The sequence below is a fragment of the Schistocerca americana genome, chromosome 1 (genome assembly GCF_021461395.2).
Source record: "Schistocerca americana isolate TAMUIC-IGC-003095 chromosome 1, iqSchAmer2.1, whole genome shotgun sequence".
In the NCBI taxonomy this organism is placed as follows: domain Eukaryota; kingdom Metazoa; phylum Arthropoda; class Insecta; order Orthoptera; family Acrididae; genus Schistocerca; species Schistocerca americana.
The window spans coordinates 967,335,061-967,358,079 of NC_060119.1; the positions used below are offsets into that span (position 1 = coordinate 967,335,061).

The 23,019-nt window shown below is 43.3% G+C and overlaps 1 protein-coding gene across 1 annotated transcript in view; it reads left to right on the plus strand.

Moving 5' to 3' along the window:
• Positions 1–23,019, plus strand: part of LOC124595579 (discoidin domain-containing receptor tyrosine kinase B-like) — a 195,109-nt gene that overhangs the window by 67,743 nt on the left and 104,347 nt on the right. The window lies entirely within an intron of this gene.

Sequence of the window (23,019 nt, forward strand, 5' to 3'; positions counted from 1 at the left end):
TTCAAATTTCTAAAGGTAGCAGGATAGTATACACGGAGAGAAAGGTTATTTACGACCTGTACAGAAATCATTCTGCAGTTACGAGTACCGAAAGCCATGGAAGGGAAGTAGTAGGGAGTGTTGGTTGAAGCCTATCCCCGATGTGACGGGCTGTAAAGTAAATCGAGGAGAAATTAGGATAGGGAATTAAAGTTCAGGGACAAGAAATAAAAATTTTGAGGTTTGCTGATGACACTGTCCACCAGAAATGTCACTGAACTTTGAGGACAAGTTGAATTGACTGAATAGAATCTTTCAAAGAGATTATAAGGTGAACATCAACAAAAGTAAAACGTTGGTATTTGAACTTAGATTAAGTCAGGTGATGCTGTGAGAATCAGGAAATGAGATGCTACAAGTAAAAGATGGGCTTCGCTATTTGAGCAGTAAAACAACCGACGATGGCTGGAGTAGAAAGGATGGAAAATGATGAATACCAGTAGTAGGAGAAATATTTCTGAAAAATGAGAAATTCGTTAGCGTGATATACAAATATAACAGTTAATTAGTCTTTCTGAAGATATTTGTCTGGAGTATAGCTTCATACGGGAGTGGCGCGTGGACGAGAAACAGTTTCGACAAGAAGAGAATAGAAGCTTTAGAGTTATGGTGCTACAGAAGAATGCTACAAATTAAAGAGGACGCAGAATAAGTGGTGAGGAAGTGCTGAGTTGAACTGTAGGAGAAAGAGATTTATGGTGTAACCTGTCAAAAAGAAAGGAACTGGTTGGTAGGACTCATAGTGGGGTAACAGGATACAGTGATTTTGGTAATGGACTTAAGTGTGGAGGATAAAAACTGTAAAGGGAAACTATGCCTCGAATACAGTAACCTAGCTCAAATGGATGTAGGTTGAAGTAGTTATGTAGAGATTAAGAGTCTTGTACATGACTAGTGTAGGCTGCTGCATCACATCAGTCTTCGGAATGAAGACAATAACAGGAACAACAACAACAGCATTACTCTAAAGCGGTATAGTACGACAGTATGTTGGACCTCAAGGTAGCTCCCATTCGAGTCGACATACATCTACATATATTTCTTCCACTATTCATACTATTTCTGCATGTCGTTTCTGGTGAAGCCGCGCACGAGGTTTGATGTTTATGTGGAATGGTAGAGCACGTTTACAGTAAGTTTTTCGTCCAACGATATCGATTTTGATTAAACAAGTCACCAGTCGATAAAGAGACGATCATTAATATGTAATTCGTTACGGAGAAGTCTCATTTTCGTTATGTCGGAGTGCCGTTTGGGTGTGAGAAGCAGTGCAGGCGTTTAAGTCTTCTGAGGATGACCTTGTAACAAGCTATGCGAAAATACGAAGTATAGTATTGAATTTCGTCAGACTGTAATAAAAGTATTTCAGCTACTTTCTGCTCATATTTCAGCTTTTATGTTGGGTGTGGAAGAAGCAGAGAAATAAAACTTATTTACACATCTTAGCAAAATGCGGTGAAACATTCATGTAGGTCTACCTTCCGAACAGTCGCTTCCTTCGGTGAGTTGGAGATGTTTGTCTGCAGTATCTAGTGTCACAAGAAGGTTGTGACAGAGTTACGTATGCTACTGGAACAGTTACAAATTAGCAGAAAGAAATGGTATCTTTTATATGCGGCCATTATACGCAACGGTTAACTTTAGTTTAATTACGGAAGCGGACTGGGGAAAAAAGCAACAGAAGAAGAATAGTCACCGTGAAGTGGAAACGCTTAGTAAACTTTACCAGGCGTTACAGTCTGTCGTAATGAAAAAACTGTAATTTACCGCTTACTTAGGTTTGGGGCTTGTCTTTGTGATGAAGAAAGATTAAAAGCGTCTCCGTCAGAAGAGGAGAGAGGAGTGGGGAACAACAGTTTCCACTCGGCAGCGACTCGGGAACGTTACGGTAAGGCACTAGAGACGAGAGTCCCTCCCGGCGGTTGGCGTGGGGGAAGGTCAAGTGGACGCGCACGCGCGCACACACACACACACACACACACACACACATACACATAGACACACGAGAAAAGGGGTACGAGAGGGGAGGAGGGCAGACTATCGCCGTAACTCACGGCGAAGCTTTCACAATGAGTCTAACGAGCTGGCCACGACTTCAGCGGAACGGTTATTGTGCGATACGGAGAAATAACAATCACGGCAAAGCAAACACTCGCTACGCATGGCCAGACAGGGGCGACGAAGCATCCCGAGCGACGATGGAGGAATCCGAGAGGAAGCATCACGAGCCCGAGGGCCGAGATAGCAGGAGATCCAACGCAACAGCGTTTCGTCGAGTGATGTTAGGTCCTCCTGTTTACACACTGATTTACGCCGCACTAGTCAGGTGTCTAGAGTTATTTGTTATAATGAGTAAAAGAATAATCCCGATTTGTGTGACTCGCTGTTGCTTGTGTTTTTTCTTTCGTATGTTACTAGAACTATCAGATACTGTAAAAGATTCTCAGTAGTCTTCTGTATCTTTCGCTGTCAGTCTACGCTTTTCGTCGTTACAGTGTAAGCATCAAGAAATTTAATTTGTGACGACACTTACAGCTGTGAGATGTGAGAAAAACAGCTATCAGGCTACCTGATCAGACCAAAATGAATCGTAAACGCCTGTTTTTGAAACTGGAGCTACTACTGTTACAACTAGCAGCTGTACTCGTGAGGCAAATGAATTTAATTTCGGTTATTTCACAAAAGGAAGAGATTTTTTTGCTGTACTGGTAATCTAGCCTTAAGCGGCAGTAGCAACTGGAGTCATATATTCAGTTAAAGTCGCGCAAGGTAGCCGTGCGGTCTATGGCGTCTTGTCAAGGTTCGCGCGGCTCCTCCCGTCGGAGGTTCGATTCCTCCCTCGGGCGTGGGTGTGTATTTTGTCCTTAGCGTAAGTTAGTTAGATTAAGTTATACGTAAACCTAGGGACCGGTGGTGACCTTAGCAGTTTGGTCCCATAGTACTTACCACAAATTTCCAATCCAGATAAACACAATAATAACATTAGTGTTGAACTTGAACGAAAGAGTCAATATATAATTTTTTTAAAGTATGTAGTAGTCACAAACGTCATGTCTTATGTATACCAACTACAGTGACGGTTGTCTCTGGAGGTCGTAACTATCAATTACTTTACATCGAGGTCGCACAGCACCCCTCTTCATCCTTAACCGATGATCCACAAGGCAGGCCAAGTAACTTTTAATGAATGCAACTTTTACTGAATGCTGCACTACACTTCAGAGTTGTACAGATACATGCTGCTCCTTTTATCTGTAAACACCGATCGGAACGTTCTACTAATCCTTCAGTTACTCGAACATAGAAATCCGCTCGTTGGTCACGGAGCCTTTGGAGAACTTCTGAGTGTACGTCCTCAAACATCGATAGTCCGTTTCCCCCCAAATGGTATTCCACCTTACCGGAAAGGTGGAATATGTATGATGCAAGATCTGAAATGCATATCGGACAAACTTAACCCACGTTTCTGCGACTTTGATAACCAATTGCATCATTTCACTAGGCGATTTTTCCGCTAGTCCATATACCACAGAGGCTCACGGTGAATCTGCGTCCAATTTAGACGTTGTGCCCGCATGAACTGTACTGCCACACGTACATCAACATTGGAGTGTGTTTCCAGTAGGCCCTCCGTTTCACTCGTACACTGTGAAGCACCTGCTACCAGTACTACAGCAGAATGTCTGCAGGACGTTCGGAAGATGCACTTTTTTCTGACAATGTGTAACTCCTGTCAAGTAATGGTCTTAGCATGGAGCCACAGCTGTAATTTGTTTCCGGAAGTCCCTATAATTCATCACTCAAAAGACTCCATCGGACGAGCCAGACAAAAGCTGTTCCAAATCACACAACATGAAGCATTCTAAGAGAATGGAGAGTCCAGCTTTCGTTACCACACCTTGGGCTCAGAGAAATAGGGTGCCGCTTTCTATGTTCATTTCGCCGTAAAATGACAATGCGACATTTTCAGTCACTAACAATTAATTCCCACAAACAAATTAGAAGTTTGTAATCGGTAAAAGGGCGGAGCAAAGTTCACTATTAGCTGACACAAGCGTTAGGAAGTGAATTACATTTACATGCGTACTCCCCAGCCAGTTTACATTGTATGGCGGTGAGTACATCTTACAAATATTTTCGATGTGCTTTTCCATTGTACACCGAAGCGCCAAAGAAACTGGTATAGGCAGGAGTATTCAAATAAAGAGATATGTAAACAGGCAGAATACAGCGCAACGTATATATAAGCCAACAAGTGTCTGGTGCAGTTGTTAGATCGGTTACTGCTGCTACAATGGCAGGTTATCAAGAGCACTCGAGCGATGGGACACAGCGTCTACGACGTAGCGATGAAGTGGGGTTTCCCGTAAGACCATTTCACGAGTGTACCGTGAATATCAGGAATCCGGTCAACCATCAAATCTGCGGCCGGAAATAGATCCTGCAAGAACGGGACCAATGGCGACTGAAGAGAATCGTTCAGTGTGAGAGAAGTGCAACCCATCCGCAGATTGCTGCAGATTTCAGTGATGGGCTGTCAAGAAAAGTCAGCGATCGAACCATTGAACGAAACATCATCGATATGGGCTTTCGGAGCCGAAGGCCCACTCTTGTACCCTTGTTGACTGCTCAACACGAAGCCTTACGCCTCGTCTTGACCCGTCAACACCGACATAGGACTGTTGGTGATTGGAAACATTTTGTCTGGTCTGACGTGTCTCGTTTCAAATTGTGTCGAGCCGATGGACGTATAGGAGTATAGAGACAACCTCTTGAATCCGTGGATGCTGCATGTCAGCAGGGGACTGTTCAAGTTGGTCGAGGCTCTGTAATGGTGTGGGGCGTGTGCAGATGGAGTGATATGGTACCCCCTGGTACGACTAGATACGACACCGACAGGGTACACGTACGTAAGCATCCTGTCTGATCACTTGCATCCACTCATGTCTGTTGTGCATTCCTACTGACTTGTTCAATTCCAGGAAGACAATGCGACACCCCACATGTCCTGAATTGCTGCAGAGTGTCTCCAGGAATACTCTTCTGGGTTGAAACACTTCCGCTGGCCACCGAACTTCCCAGGCATCAGCGTTATTGAGCATATATAGGATGCCTTGCAACATGCTATTCAGGAGAGATCTCCACACCCTCTTACTCTTACGGATTTATGGGCAGCCCTGCAGGATTCATTGTGTCAACTCCCTCCAAGCACTACTTCAGAAATTAGTCGGGTCCATGCCACGTCGTAATGCGGCACTTTTGCATGCACGCGGTTACGCTACTCAATACTAGGTAGGTATACCAGTTTCTTTGGCTCTTCAGTGTACATGCATATCGAAAGAGAAAAAAAATATTGTGCGTCCCATAGATTGTCTTATCTTCTTCTTGCGATCTCTACTCAATACATTAGCAGGTCAGACTGTAACGGTCGCACAATCTGCTTCGAGCACAGGTGCCCTAAATTTCTCCGGTGGCATTACGCGAAAACTACGTCGTCGTTCTTGTAGGAATCCCTATTTAAAATCCTTGAACACTTTGGTTAGTTCTTATTTATCCTTTTTACAAAATTGTCTGCAAACAGTTATTTATTATTGACTGTGTAAGTTCACGACAAGCTTGTTTCGACATATGTGCCATTATCAAGTGTTCCTTTTGACATTAGCATATACATATCATTTTATTCTACGACATTCTACGTCTATTTAATAGTACTAAGAGATTTTAACTTATATTATACCCACATGTTGATGGAGTGACGTATATAAGTCACCTTGAATGTATCATGTTCTGGAGAAGGGTCCGGTACTTATTTCCTACAGAAGAGTGATAGAGAAATTTAGTAGTAATTTTTTTCAGTGTTATAAAATTGTAGGTCTTGCCAATTTAATAGCACTAGAAGTAAGTATAATGTAAGATAAAATATCATAGTTGTGTTATATTGACTGGAACGATCTATAATTTTATAACCTGAAGTGACAACTAGTTTAAATCCGGCTATAGAGATGCAATGTATTTTCGTAGAGCACTTCCAGTAAATGTAAGACTTCCATTCGCCTAACCTAATACTATTTTTAAGCGACCGTCACATTTGGTATTCCTTTTTATTGTAATACTTGGTTCGATTTGCGCTAGATGCTAATCACTTATCTTGTAATCTGGTACTAATGACTTTTTTATTTTTTCTCATTCGCATATCTCATATTTATGAACATTTAATAAGAGCTGCCATTCATTGCAGCAAGCGGAAATTTTGTCCAAATCACTCTGTGATTCCTTACGATTGTTCAGCGACAATGCTTTCTTGTGCATCGTCAGCTAACAGTCTTATAATACTGATGATATAACCTGAGTGTGCACAGTGAGGGCAGTAACTCTCCTTAGGGTACTCCCCATGTTACATTCATTTCTGTGGAGCCTTTGGCGTACGGTGCAATGAACTGGTTTCTGTTACTCAAATGTTCCTACACTCCTCGAGAGATTTAGATACTTGCGATGAGGATCAGAATGAATGTGCGCAGTGTGGACAAGTTTTCAGGTAGGTTGCATGTTTCGGGCAGCCGGGACTGTTTCAGTGAGCTCAGTTTAAGTGGGAGTGCCCGTAGTCGACATATGCAAATCTTAATTCACGCCTTTGACAAAACGTTATTACGGCGCCGTGAATAGGACTGATGTCAACGGCCCCAGCAGCGGGGGCGAGGTTTTAATTACGCCCAGGGGCACGGCTTGGGAAAGGCGCAGCCCGAGACGCAATCCCACGCGGTGACAATAGTGGGTGCGCCTGTCCCCGAGACACAGACAGATATTCCGTCACGTGTGAACCATATAAGCTCGCTTCTCTTTAAACTTACGCACAAGGGATCGTTCGGCAGCGATAGGTTTCGTAGAGCCGTGAGAACGGGGCCGTCGTCCGCTTCCTCAGGGACCACCTGCGCAAGCCGTTCCCCGGGGGATCTCCTCTCAATTAAGGCCGACACGTGAGGACGCGCACCAACGGTACAATGGCCGCGCCGGTCCGCGACTCGCATTAATTTTCCGTTTCTGAAAAAGGTAACAAGTTGTTTCATTGTTGTGTCGCAGCAAGGACGGAAGTGATTATAATGCGGCGAGTGCGACGCCGGTCCTAGAGTAAATAGCGGCGGCGTACGTGTTCCCTGGGAGGGGGCGCGCGCCTCGGAGAGTGAGGAGGACGAGGGCCCATTTAATGGCGAGCGCACAAAGACGGGAGGGACCCGCTGCCCGGCTCGTAATCACAGCGCTGGATCACGAATCGCGCGGATTCAATCGGGACGTGGGCGGAACGGGACCGCTGGGAGCAGACAAACTGTGCTTAACAAGACACTTACTTCGACGGCGCTCGTCTGGGCCGCTGAGAAATCGTTCGGGTTGGCGCCAGCGACGTCATGCGTACGCGCACTGTAGTGACGGCTACTCGTCGACAATATGTGGAATTCAGTGCTGGGGCTCACTACATTTATTAAGTTGGTGCATATGTTCATAGTGTTTTTGTTTTGCGTGTTGCTGTCCGGTTGCTATGGTTATCTCATGAGGGGTAAGATAGATACTGCTTACAGGAAAATTAAAGAGACCTTTGGAGCAAAGAGAACCACTTGCATGAATATCAAGAGCTCAGATGGAAACCCAGTTCTAAGCAAAGAAGGGAAAGAAGAAAGGTGGAAGGAGTATATAGAGGGGCGATGTTCATGACGACAATATTATGGAAATAGAAGAGGACGTAGACGAAGATGAAATGGGAGATATGATACTGCGTGGACAGTTTGACAGAGCACTGAAAGATCTGAGTCGAAACAAGGCCCCGGGAGTAGACAACATTCCGTTAGAACTACTGACAGCCTTGGGAGAGCCAGTCCTGGCAAAACTCTACCATCTGGTGAGCAAGATGTATGAGATAGACGACATTCCCTCAGACTTCAAGAAGAATATAATAATTCCAATCCCAAAGAAAGCAGGTGTTGACAGATGTGAAAATTGCCGAACTATCAGTTTAATAAGTCACAGCTGCAAAATACTGACGCGAATTCTTTGCAGACGAATGGAGAAACTGGTAGAAGCCGACATCGGGGAAGATCAGTTTCGATTCCGTAGAAATACTGGAACACGTGAGGCAATACTGACCCTACGACTTATCTTAGAAGAAAGATTAAGGAAAGGCAAATCTACGTATCTAGCATTTGTAGACTTAGAGAAAGCTTTTGACAATGTTGACTGGAATAATCTCCTTCAAATTCTGAAGGTGGCAGGGGTAAAATACAGGGAATGAAAGGCTATTTACAATTTGTACAGAAACCAGATGGCAGTTATAAGAGTAGAGGGACATGAAAGGGAAGCAGTGGTTGGGAAGGGAGTGAGACAGGTTTGTAGCCTCTCCCCAATGCTATTCAATCTGTGTATTGAGCAAGTAGTAAAGGAGGAGGAAGAGGAGATTAGTGTTTAACGTCCCGTCGACAACGAGGTCATTAGAGACGGAGCGCAAGCTCGGGTGAGGGAAGGATGGAGAAGGAAATCGGCCGTGCCCTTTCAAAGGAACCATCCCGGCATTTGCCTGAAGTGATTTAGGGAAATCACGGAAAACCTAAATCAGGATGGCCGGAGACGGGATTGAACCGTCGTCCTCCCGAATGCGAGTCCAGTGTGCTAACCACTGCGCCACCTCGCTCAGTGTAAAGGAAACAAAAGAAAAGTTCGGAGTAGGCATTAAAATCCATGGAGAAGAAATAAAAACTTTGAGGTTTGCCGATGGCATTGTAATTCTGTCAGAGACAGCAAAGCACTTGGAAGAGCAGTTGAACGGAATGGACAGTGTCTCGAAAGGAGGGTATAAGATGAACATCAACAAAAGCAAAACGAGGATAATGGAATGTAGTCGAATTGAGTGGGGTGATATTGAGGGAATTAGATTAGGAAGTGAGACACTTAAAGTAGTAAAGGAGTTTTGCTATTTGGGGAGCAAAATAACTAACGATGGTCGAAGTAGAGAGAATATTTCATATTACAAATTTAGCACTGGAGGGCAGCGTGGAGGGTAAAAATCGTAGAGCTAGACCAAGAGACCAATACACTAAGCAGATTCAGAAGGATGTAGGTTGCAGTAGGTATTGGGAGATGAAGAAGCTTGCACAGGATAGAGTAGCATGGAGAGCTGCATCAAACCAGTCTCAGGACTGAAGACCACAACAACAACAACAACCACTTTAAGTTGTTCGTAATTGTAATCCCTAAGTATTTAGTTGAATTCACAGCCTTAGATTTGTGATATTTATCGTGTAGCCGAATTTTAGCGGATCCCTTTCAGTACTCGTGTGGAAGACTTAATATTTTCTATTACTTAGAGTCAATTGCCACTTTTTGCACTATACAGATATCTTGTCTAAGTACTTTGCAAGTGGTTTTGGTCTTCTGATTACCTTACGAGACAGCAAATGAGAGCGTCATTTGTGAACAGTCTAAGAGGGTTCCTCAGATTGTCTCCTCAATCGTGTATATAAATTAGGAGCAGCAATGGGCATAAGCAAGGTGACAATAATTAAACTATATGAAAAAAAACGTAACTACAGCGTGCACACACTTTATTCAGCATGTGAATGTCACTACAGATATTCATATTTCGCTTATGGCATGTTCGATATGCCTTCCATCATTGGTAATGACGTGGCGCTGACGAATAGCGAAATTCTGCAAGACCCGCTGAAGTGTCGGAACATCGATGCTGTCGATGACCTGCTGAACGGGTGTTTTCAGCTCGTCAATGATTTTGGGGTTATTGCTGTACACCTTGTCTTTACTATGGCCACACAAAAAGGAGTCGCATGTGTTCAGATTCGGATAATATGGCGGCCAATCGAGGCCCATGTCAGAGGCCTCTTGGCACCCCAGAGCAAGAATGCCGTCTTCAGAATGCTCCTCCCTACTTTTATGGGGTTGAGCTCCGTCTTGCATGAGCCACATCTTGCCGAAATCCGGCCACTTTGTATAACAGGGATGAACTCGTCTTCCATAAATTTCATGTACGGTTTGGTAGTCACCGTGCCATCAAGGAATATCGCACCGATTATTCCGTGAGTGGACAATGCGCACCACACAGTCACCCATTGCGGGTTGAAGAGACTTTGTGACGACGCAAACTGGGATCTTTTTAGTTCCTCTCTTGTTTTGCCATATGCCTCCTCAAATTCGTTTTTTCACTTTTAAGTAATTACCATTAACATAATGTAAGTATAATCTGCATTTTCATAAAAGTGAAAGGTTAGCCCTCAGTTCTAAGGAGTATAACACCAAATCTAGTTCTGTGCTTAGTTTTGTGTATGTCATCAATTTCCTAATTTATTTTGACTATTCCTGGTTAATATTTTTAGGTATAGGGTGAAATTAATAATTGTTTCCTAATTTAATTTCTGCTGTTGACTCACAAACAGATATAAATTCTGTAATAATGATAAACATTTGGAAAAAGAATTACTAATATTCTTAAAGTATTTATTTGGCTCTATTCGAAAACATATTAGCAAAGCCAGCTCTTAATTAATTCCAAAGTAATTACCAGTATCGTCGAAACTATTGTTTGTATAACTATATCTGTGAGTGTCATCGTTTAAACAAATAATTCGGCTTAACTCTCGTAGTAGAAGAAACTGTTAAAAAGAGAGAATTTTTCTATACATTCAGCTAATTGATTGAGTTTTTATTGTAATTTCTGTAAATTAAACATAAAAAATGTATAATCCAGTACCTATTGTTGTGATGATATATAAAGGCCCAAGTCTCGAGACAGTCAGTCCACGGCCGATTTTCAGACGAGAAACCCGTGCTGGTTAGGTTAACAACAATGCATCAATTTAACTCTGAAGTAAGTGTAACGCAAATGGGCCGTGTGATAAAACAATGACAGTGTCCATTCAATACGTACCGTATAATTCTGCAAGAACCGTGTGGTTAGGTTTTTACTGCTCGTAGATGTTCAACAGTACACTATAGTAGCACTATGCTGATGTTTGCATGCAAACTTTTAATGAGATTAATCGAAAGTTAAACAATAGTGCATTGGCCATATTAACTGTGTAATATTGGGAGGTGGTGAACAGTGAAAGTAAAGAACTGTGAAACGCAAAAAATGTGCACCTGTCAACTACATCATTTATAGTAGTCAGTGTAGAAATTCCACCCCACATTTTTCAGCCGCTACAACAAAGCGGTACGTCGACACCAAGGACTATCAATGAAGAAATAAAGCAGGCAAACTTAATTTCTCGATGGCGAAATGCCGATTCCCTGTCCCCAAAATGCGCCAATTTCGCTTACTGACGAAGCCATCAACATGAAAGTGGGCTTCGTCGGTAAACCGAATAACAAAGCGCGTAGTAATTCCCTTCACGCCTCGCGGCCAACCGTACAGTTTGAAGTCCTAACGCAAACTGTTCAGAAGTTCTGACGCTTTTATTTCATACAGTTCTATAATAGTCACCCTGTCTTGCGGAACGCCAGATATCACTTCGGTTTCGAAGTCATATCTGACATGTTTTGTAAGTGGTTCATTTGGTAGCTGTTCTAATCTGCACGCACGCGCTCTCATCATAAGGTAGCGAGCAGAACCAGTTGTCTGCTGCCCCTCGTGTTTACGACGTAATCCCTCTCACGCTACCGTTCCGCCGTCAGGCGGTGTAAAGTGCTCCAGCTCCAGGCGGATCAGCGCCAGCCGGGCTTCCCCCTGGTCCGCGCACTCGCCCAGGAAGCGGGTCACGTGACAGCCTGGAGCTGGCGGGCGCAGCCGCAGCCGCCGCTCCCGTTCCCCGTTTATTTGCTCGTCGGCCACCACGTGCCGCTATATTAAGCTCGCGTCACTGGACTTCGTTGCAGGGAGCCCGCTTTGTCAGGTCTGGATCTGTAAGCAGATGCTACCGGTTTTTATCCTAGCAGCCCTTGCTTCCTCTTCCTGACACGCCGTTCGTCTCTCTCTCTCTCTCTCTCTCTCTCTCTCTCTCTCTCTCTTTCTCGCCCTGTGCCATCGCTTTCCTCTCTCCCAAGGGCTGGAGCTGCGGTAATCAGATACTAGCATTATCAGTCACTCACCACAAATTCCCAAACAAATTGAACAGCAAGGCAAAAAGGCCAGGCTGTACCAATTGCCCGCAGCTGTTTAGTGACTACAAATTCCATGACAAGACTGGGTGAATTGAATGAATTAGGCATTTAGAACATGAGAAGAATTTCAGCTTAATCCCCTCTAGTCTTACGCTAACCTCATCCGTCCTGGGGTACTGTACTGTGCTTATTGTGCATACTATAGAGAAATAGAGATCATTCCTATTTATTGACTGCTATATGAACTTCTCTTATCGACTATTTATCCTTGTTAATGTGCAGGCTGCCACACATATACAGAGTGAACATTAAGGAAAGCGACAAACTGCAAGGAGAGATTCCTGAGTGCAAATGGAGGGAAAAAGGTCCTATGAATATGTGTTCAGAAATGCATCGTTGTCACACTAGATGGCACTGAACAATGGCAGTTCTTCTGATTTCGTGCTATGTGGCCAATGTGTGTTGCAGGTGAGGATAGTAGCGGTTGTCATGAGGAATACATATAACCGTACTTTGGCGGACACCGTGTTGGCGGCCCACTTGCCTGGAGCTTGTGCTAAAGTTAGTCTCAATATCATATAGATCCCAGTCCTCCAAATCTGATGTACTCACGGTTCGCCGCCACCCTACACGTTCGTCTGCCTGAAGGGACCGATGATCACACAAATGCCGAAAAAGGGCTCGAAATATTGTGTGATGTGATTGTGACTGTGAGGGTACTTGTTTTAGTGTAGCAGTACTGCCTCTCGACCGTTTCCATCTCGGCTTGTTCTCGACATGAATATCGGACCATTCTGCTGCTTACAGTACGCTGCGTCCATCACACATCCTCCAACCCACGAGGAATACACGGCAAGTGGTCAAAGGCACTCCCATTCGTCAGCATCCTAACGTGGCAACGATGCATTTCCGAACATAGGATCTTTTTTCTCCTATTTCTAGGCAGCATTCCTTCCTTCCAGTTCGTCGCTTTTATTAATGTTCACCGTGTATATGTATCACCACCCAGCACGGAGCTTCTCGAGGGGGATCGTCCTGCGTGCCTAAACGATAAGGATACCCGTTCCGTATGTGCACCATAACGGAGGGGTGTCTGTGGAAGGTTGACTATTCTACAGCTTTTGATGATGGGCCTTTCCATCAGTTGCTGGCTGACTGAATGTAAAGTAGCGAACCTGGCCTTGTTTACAGCTCTCCATGTTAGTCTATCCTGTGCAACTCTCATTGCTCTGCATAAGTACCACACGAATACTTTAATTTTAATCTGCGTACTTCATTCAAGTCTCCACCTACAATTTTTACCCCTCACACTTCCTTCCATTACCAGATCGTCAAATACTTGATGTCTCAGGAAGGGTTCTGCGAACAGATCCCTAATGGGAGTCAAGAAGTCCGTTAATTTCGTTTCTCCCCAATTCGATTCAGTACCACCTCATTTGGTATTAGAGCTAGTCATCTAATCTTAATCACTCTTCTACTGCACCACATTTCAAAAGCGTCTATTGTCTTCAAGTCCAAACAGGGTACGCCACGTTTCACTTCCACATAAAGTTACATTCCAGACAGTACCTTCGGAAAATTCTTCCTTACACTTACATTGATATTACGTTTAAACAAATTCCTCTTCTTCAGAAATACTTCCCGTGCTGTGGTCATTCAACACTTTGTATCCTCTCTACTTCGCCATCATCGATTATTTTGCTACAGAAACAGCAAAACTCATCAACTAATTTTTTATGCCTCACTTTATATCCCAATGACCTCAGCTTCGCATTAATTAATTCGGCTTCATTATATTCCCCTTGCTTTGCATTTATGTATGTGAATTTACAGCCACTTTTCAAGACACTATCGACTCACTTCAGCTGACCTCACAATTCCATTCCCGTCTCTGACAGTTTTACAATCACATCGACGTTCTCCTACTTCAGCTCTGCTTTTCCAAATGTTATCCTATTTTACATTACTGTTAGCTTTATGTAGAGACTGGATAGCAGTCGGCAGCTCGTGGTCGTGCGGTAGCGTTCTCGCTTCCCACGCCCGGGTTACCGGGTTTGATTGCCGGCGGGGTCAGGGATTTTCTCTGCCTCGTGATGACTGGGTGTTGTGTGATGCCCTTAGGTTAGTAAGGTTTAAGTAGTTGTAAGTTCTACGGGACTGATGACCATAGATGTTAAGTCCCATAGTGCTCAGAGCCATTTTCGAACTGGATAACACAGAGGACAGGATAAAGGCTTGGCTCACTCCTTTCTCAACTACTACCTACCTTTCACGTCCTTCGTGTTTTATAACTGCAGAAAATCTATGGCTCCAGAAGATAGCGAAGAGGACCGCCAAACGGATCGTTCCCATTTGAAACCTCAGTTAAAACCAGCGGGCTGGCAGGCTGTGGTCGTTATATAAAACTGTTCAATGTCGTTTCGCCCCCTGTGCGGTACTTATCTTCGCAGTTAAACTGGTGACTGCGTCCAAAGCTCAAGGTGACAGCACTTATAGAGCTGTACTATAGAAGACACTGCCAATCGTCTCGTGAAGCCGAAACCATGACTGGCTGGTGACTTCGTTCTCAATTAAAAATAATCGATGTATATATGCAGACTGAAGCGAGGAATCCGAGCTTCCTACTCATCTGTTATAGTGGTTTTGGTTAACTGCACCTAGATATTCGAACTTTGAAAAGGTCTCTGGAAACAAATAGTTGTATTTGATCAAAGCACCTATGGCTGGGTTTCAGGCAGGATCGCCGGACGTTGTGGCCGAGCGGTTCTAGGCGCTTCAGTCCGGAAATGCGCTGCTGCTACGTTCGCAGGTTCGAATCCTGCCTCGGGCATGGGTGTGTGTGATGTCCTTAGGTTAGTTAGATTTAAGTAGTTCTAAGTCTATGGGACTGATTACCTCAGATGTTAAGTCCCACAGTGCTTAGAGCCATTTGAACCATTCAGGCAGTATCCTCCGTTCCGTTCGATTCTGAGGTGCTATTTCAATACAACTGGAAAGGGTCTCCACTGCTGGTCGAGTTTAGGGGGAATATCAAGTGGACAACGAGTGAATGGGAATTTGGATTGAGTAGGGAAGTGTGCTATAGTAGTCCATGCGATATCTCGCACTGATAAGGACGAATAATTTTATATATCGACCTCGGCTTCCCTGTCTATAGTTTTTAACCGAAGTAAACACTGCCTGTGAAAGCCTAAATGGTATCTCCATCCGAACACTGAACGCTCTCTGTCACCCAATAAAGACAGTGTGACGTTTTTGTATTAATTTCGGTAGAGCCCTCTTAAAGTTTTGGTACGAATCCTGTCTTATAAGGAATGGCTGACATTATATCTCATGACTTCTAGTGCGCTACAGTTTATCAGGTTCACCGGCAGCGCTGAAAGCGCATGCTGAGACTGCCGTTAGCGACGATGTAGGGGGCGAATTTTAGCCGCGCGACTCCGTCAGCCGTCGTAAACAACGGCAAAAGAGAGCAGCGACGGGGGACTTCAAAAGCGCCCCCGCGGCGGCCCCAAGTAATTACCGGAACAGTAAATCAGCGAGAGCCCGGCCTCCTCTCCGCCTCTCTCTCTCTGCCTCCACGCTTCCCTGACGCCTTCCACTTTCTGTGCCGTCTGCGACGTCGCGACGTGCGCCTACCGGTCGCGCCCGTGTGTTTACGATCTTTCAGCGCCGCACGGAAGCCAACCGGCCTGGCCGTCTACCGTGTGTTTAGGGATACGAGGCGCTTTGCCAGGCGGCGACGACTACATTTCCGCAATGGCACTCCTTTCAAGTTCCGCTCGTCTCTTCATAACATGGACGGATCCAGGTTGTGTTGTGGCTAGCGGTGGGGGGGTGGGGGGGGGGCAGTTTCTACTGCCTTTATCACACTCGCAAATATTACTTTTGCTTGCGATCACGCACATTTTTAACATTCCACAGATGCTTACAATTTTAATAACAGTAAAGTATGTAAAATATAATATTGGTAATTTTTTTGTATCAGTACTGTCTAGTGCAGACCTGTTTACCGAACTGCTCGTGCGAGCTGGTTCGCGCTCACGCCTCAGCTGTGACCAACCGGCCGGATCATGGCGAGTGGTGGAATGGGAAAGGGAAGAGGAAAGGAGGGGAGGGCAGAACGAATCGTAACAAGACGGCTCGGCATGAGAAACTATTGTCGACGTGTCTGTTCTACGGCCGTTAACTATTCTATGGAGGTCTATCGCTTCACGGTTGCTAATTAATACCTTTCGTGGTAAATTTGTTTCCTAAAACTGTTGCATGGATGAGAAACGACTTTCAAATGTAACTTACATTTCCCTTATTTGATTAGGAAAAGCAGGCCGCTGTTGCCGAGTGGTTCTAGGAGCTTCAGACTGGAACTGTGCTGCTGCTACGGTCCCAGGTTCGAATCCTGCCTCGGGCATGGATGTGTGTGATGTCTTTAGGGTAGTTAGGGTAAAGCTGCTCTAAGTCTAGGGGACTGATGACCTCAGATGTTAAGAGTCCCATAGTGCTTAGAGCCATTTGAAAAAAAAAAAAAAAAATAATCTTATGGGACTTAACTGCTAAGGTCATCAGTCCCTAGGCTTATACACTACTTAACCTAAATTATCCTAAAGACAAACACACACACCCATTCCGGAGGGAGGACTCGAACGTCCGCCGGGACCAGCCGCACAGTCCAATGACTGCAGCGCCATAGACCGCCGGCTAATCCCGCGCGGCGAGAGCCATTTGAACCATTTGATTAGGCAAAGTGCATGGGACAGCTGAGTACGAAACATAATGTTTGTTAAGATTGATGTATTCTTATGACAAATGTTGTTGCAGACGAAGCTTACGTTGCCATCAACAAGTATTTCGTGACTATTTTATTCATACACTAAACATAGGAACATTGCAGTCACTGAATACTATTTCACTAAAGCTTCAATGTCTGGTAACGCATTCTGAGCACCGCTAATTCGAATATAAGCTTTTAAAATGAAGTCTGTCAGTGAGCTTTGTGGATAGTTTTCGTTCCTTGCGCTGTGGAAAGAAGTTGGGCTCTCAAATATGCAGGTCCAGACATCGACGTAATCGTAAATGCCGACTTGTGAAGTTGTGGAAATTAATGTTAAAGAAAACTTTAATTCTTATCCAGAAGAGTTATTTTATTATGGAACTTATCATCAACTACTGCAGGCTTGTAAGTTCTAACTGTAGATAAGCATTCTGCACTGAAGTGTTAAAAATTGTTAGTTCTTACTCGTGAGTCTGGCCTTCACTTTTAAGCACCTAACTCGGCCACAACGCTGCCTTTCATCGATTTTGAAACACCTGTTCTGCACTTTAAGCACTGCGACATTAATTATATTAGCTTGCGTTTAAAACTACAGTGAACGTAACAGATTGTCACTCCTCCGAAAACAGAACAGCCACTTTTCAACGCAAGCGTCGTCTACTGAAATGGTGTTAACGAGCGTGAGCTCTAGTGCTCGCCTTTCTGTTTCCTGAACGGGTTTGATTTAGAGGTTAGCATGGTTTCCCCCAGATGGCGGGGTCCCAGTTACGATTCCCAGCCGGAGCGGGGATTTTGTAAGCTTGGGGATTGGGAGTCTGTGTTGTGCAAATCATTTCACCACAAAAAAGACGTGCAAGTCGCCGACGTGGCGTGAAGCAGAAAGACTTGCTCAAAGCGGGCGATCACTCCACTGGGGTCTCCTGGCCATTAATGCCATACGGTTCCTTTCTTATATAAGGTCTTGGTTCAGCACTTTACATCAACATCCAACAAAAGGCAATTCAGAGGAATATAGCATTGAAAAAAATTCGAAAATTTGAGAGCAGGTATCGTGCATATTAATTCAACAACTGTAACAGTAACAGCCCGACCATGAACCATTGACGTTGCCGAGGCGTGATGGCTTAAATGGCTAAACGTAGGAGCAACCGAAATGGAGCGATGTCTGTGGAGAGGCGAAACATGTGGCTTATGAAGAGGGGCATCAGCCTTTTCAGTAGTCGCAGGGGCAACCCTCTGGATGACGAAGGACTAATATATCTTTGTAACATCAGCCAACATGGGCTTGCTGTAATGGTACTGCAAACGGCTAAAAGCAAGGGGGAAGCAACAGCCGTTATTTTTCCCACGGGAACGCATCTTTGCTGTGTGGTTAAATGATGATGGCATCCTCTTGGGTACAATATTCTGGGCGAGGACTACTCAGAGTAGACTGGTATTTTATTAGTCGGTACGTACAAAGGTGGATCGCTTAATCGGGTAGGTACTTTAGAGAATTTAAAACGGCAGATGGAAAGGTTTAAAGTTTGATGTTACCGAGCAACAATCATACAATAATTTTTAAATGAGCACACCAATATTTGACTTTATTGTTGTTTATTTAATTACGACCCAGGTTTCGGCCTTTTATGCCATATTCAGGTGATTGAGTCTATGTCAGTAACATATTTTGCAGGACAACAAGCTCAAAATTGGCCATAAATTAACAACAATATTCGCTCACCACGAAATGCCAGATGTGAAAATCATCATCATGTAAATACATCATGCCATATTTAATAAAAACAGGTTTTCTTTGGTCTATACAAGATGAACACACGTTCTTCAGCCGTCATGATAGTGAGGACTCAGAAATGGCCGAAACGTGGGTCGTAATTAAATAAACACCAATAAGTCAAATAGCGGTGTGTCTATTTAAAAAAAAGGTAAAGATCGACGTAGTGGGAACAAGTGAAGTTTGATGCCAGGAAAAATAGCAAATTCTGGTAAGGTCAGTAAGTGTTATACGTAATTATTCCGATAGCTGTAATGCAGGAGAAGCTCTAATAATGAATAAGAAAATAGGAAGGCGGGCAAGCTACTATGAAACGCCTAGTGAACACATTATAGTAGCCAAGATATACACGATATCAACACCTCGCACAGTAGTAAAATTTTATATGACGACTAGCTCCGCAGATGTTGAGGAGATTGAGTGAATTTATGAAGAGCCAAAGGGAATTATTCACATAAAGATGACAGTTTGATTGCGATGGGGACCTAAGTTCGATTACAGAGAAAGGAAGAGTTGGAGAAATAGTATTAGGGCATGGATTAGAGAAAAGAAATGAAAGACTAAGCCACTTGGTCGAATTTTACACAGCATATAATTTAATTATAGGTTACGCTTGGTTTCGGAATCATGTAGGGAGATTGCATCGTTGGAAAACACCTGCAGACATTGAAAGATGGTAGATGTGGATTCCGACCACAGTTTATTAGTTAGAAACTTGAGATTAAAACTGAAGAAATTGTCACAAGGTAGGAAATTAAGGGGATAGGACCTGGAAAAGCTGAAAACCCCGAGGTTACTGTGAGTTTCAAAGAAATCATTAGATAACTTTTGGGTGAAATAAGGGATAGGAGCACAATAGAACTATGGATAGCTTTGTGATTGAATTAGTGAACTCAGCAGGGGATCAAATAGGTAAAACGCTAATACTCCGTAAGAATCTTTGCGATACACTTAATATACTTAAGGGCTTACTTGCAATATACGATATGTCAATTTAGTCCATTGTCTTTAAATATTTAGCGTACCTCTTGCAATATAAAACATCAAATTGGCGTATGTGAAAGTAATGTTACACATTTCCTCTTAATTCACATTTAGGTCTTAAAAATTATTTACAAACCCTCTTATTTAATTAACTACACAACAGAAATACACAAACGTTTGATGCATACAGTACACTCTGGTGATTATAATAAGAACATCAACGAAAGTAAAATGAAAATAATGGAGAATAGTCGAATTAAATGAGGCGATACTAAGAGAATCACATTAGAAAGTGACGCATTAAAAGTAGTAGGTGCGTTATGCTATTTGGGCATCAGAATAACTGATGATGGCCGAAATGGAGAGGATACAAAATGCAGATGTCTGTGGCAAAAAAAAAAAAAAAAAAAAAAAAAAAAAAACATTTCTGGAAAAGAAAAATTGTTAACATCTAATATAAATATATTTGTGTGGTGTGTAACGTTGTACAGAAGAAATGTGGACAATAATTAGTTCAAACGAAAGGGGAACATAAACTTTTGAAACGTGATGCTACAGAAGAATGCTGAAGAATATTGTCATAACTGTGGCAACCTCATACTTTACAAAATGTAAAATCAAAGTGTGCTCTCACCTGTACCAGTGTTTCACTTAGCAAGACGTCTGTGAACTCAGGTCTCAAACCGTGGTTGTGCAAGCGGGTAAATGAATCGAATGCTGTCTCTTTGATTCGTTTCCGCGTGTGTTCGGCAAGTCATTATAAGGGGTCATCAAATAAAAGTGAACATCCCCCACAAGGGACCATGAAGAACGGTAATCACCACACCCGCTAAGATATTTATCCCAACAGGTGACGAGACGATTAATTCATGTTTCGTAGTATGCTGTCGACCACTGACGGATCCACAGACGCACCCACTCTTCCATGTTGGACTGAAACAGACGTCCACAGATGTCTTTCTTTAGGTCGTCAAAGATGTGAAAGTCACCTGGTGAATGATCCGAGCTGTACGGAGGATGCTGCAGTGTTCCAAAACCAAATTGTCGAAGAGCAGCCTTCGTCCGACTGGCAAAATGAGGGCGGGCGTTATCGTGCAACCAGATTATTCCTCTGCTCGTAGGGTTACTCGAGCGCGCAGCCACAATTAGCGCTATAAAGACACTTTGCAGAAACTACGACGAGTCTTAAAATCAAAACGCCCTGAATGCTTTAGTACCTAAACATCATGTTGCACGACAAACATCGTCCCCATCTACCAATCAGACGAAGGCTACTTTTCGGCGATCTTTCACCGGGTGATTTTCACATCTTCAGGGAGCTAAAAAAATACGTATATGCACGTCGCTTTCAGTCAAAGGAGGATGCACAAGAGTGGGTATGGTTGTGGATATGTCAGCGGCCGAGTTCAATCTATGAAATGCAAATTGATCGTCGCGTCTCCCAGCGGGATAAATGTCTTAACGTGTGAGATGATGAAATCTGAACGGAGCCATTCCATGGTCCCGTTGTGGTGGTTGTTCCGCTTACATTTAACAGACGTACGAGTTGTGTGGGATTTCTGTTTACAGCAGGCACGGTCAAGCTGGGAATGCGTTTCTTTACCTGACTAGAACATTACGAGTCAGGCCGTAAGCCCGTACACGTGGGCAGGCCATCGCGTAAGGAACTAACATGTATCCTGCAATAAATTCAGCTTATAATGTACAGACGTTCTTGGCATTTTCGAGAAAATCTTCACGCTACTTAATTGTCCCAAATTTATCTGCGAATTTTGAAAATCGATGCCTGTAAAAATCTAAACGCTTCTTCTGAAATGTGTTTCTGGAAGAGTGTCGTATGACCTCGGCATGTCGCACCGCATGTAATGAAACTAACCGTTTCGGGTGCTACTGCAGCCATTCTGAAGGAGGCTGCCGAAATATCAGAAGTGTTCGTAGTCTCAACACTTATGACGCAGTCGCGCAACCACAAGAATTTCATTTAAGTGAGATGCGTAGGACAGTAGAACATTTACCAATACAGTAATTTCTTATTCAGAAGTAGCACACGAACAAAGTAAACAGGAAACAAGTTAATGTTTCCTAATTATGGTTAATGTTTTCTAATTAGAAGATACTTGGGCTAAAGAGATGTAAAACTACACAAGAAACTCGACAGCTCTGCATGGTCATAGATTCCCTATGAAGAAGTATATCAGTAAATATGTTTAATCGGCGATATGCTCTATAACTAGGGATACTGATTTCCGGAACAGATTTAGACTTCCCCGGCCTATTCTTTTCTTAAATCCTCATCGCGTCCTTCCTCTCATCCGTTCGTTGTGACTCCCTGTATCTGATTCGTTAATAAAGAGAAAGAATATTGTAAGCAAGAGTAATTAAGTAGGAAACAGTTCCTGATGTTTTGCAAAATTATACTTTTTTTATTCGGTCACTAAACGGGTCGCTTAGTCCTAAGGCCATCGTTAGGTGACTATCAATAGTCAAAGAAGTCAGCAAAAGTTTCGAGAACAAATAAATATAATATTTCAGTACATTAGGAAATGTGCCCTATTTAATATTGTTATAATGTTCTTCGACTACGAGAGATTAAGTGAATTTTATAAATTAAAGCAGCAACCAAAAGAAAACTCCTTTTGTTTTATGAAATTTCGAGTAAGAAAGTATTAGCTCTTTTTTTTTTTTTTTTTTTTTTTTTTTTTTTTTTTTGTAACAAATATTCTTCATTTCATGTTTCCACAAAATAAAAACGCAAAGTAATAGTAGACACAATACTCTTTTGCCTCAACATTGATTGATCAAGTACGGCCCGGTAACTGGCTGGTCAGAGAATCTGGGTACTGGGCGGAGGATACGGGTTCAGTTCCCGGTTGCGCCTAGGATTTTTCTTTGATGGGAAACCTCATGATGTCGGATGAAGAGTTAATTCAATGAGAATTTGCGGCACATAGACTAATTAAACATTAGTGACTGTTCCTCTTTCTCCTCTTCGTTCCAACTGCAAATCTAAGAGAAAAAAAAAACAAACAAAAAAAAACAGATACCGTAATGTGCATTGCTAGATACGTACGCTCCTTACGGTCGATCCATCGTTGATTTCTTGTTCTCGACGAAACTCACCGCACAATATTGTAACTTCATTGCACCTGTTGTAACGGAGAACACAAATCGCAGTTTACTGCTGTTTTATCGCCATCTCGGCACGGCGCAAATTCTGCAACGACTGAACGGGAGAGAGAAAAAGAGAGAGAGAGAGCGAGAGAGAGAGAGAGAGAGAGAGAGAGGGAGAGAGGACTCCAGGGATACCGCTACTGGCAAACATAGGAACTGGTGAGTTACAACTGGCGCCAAAACGAAT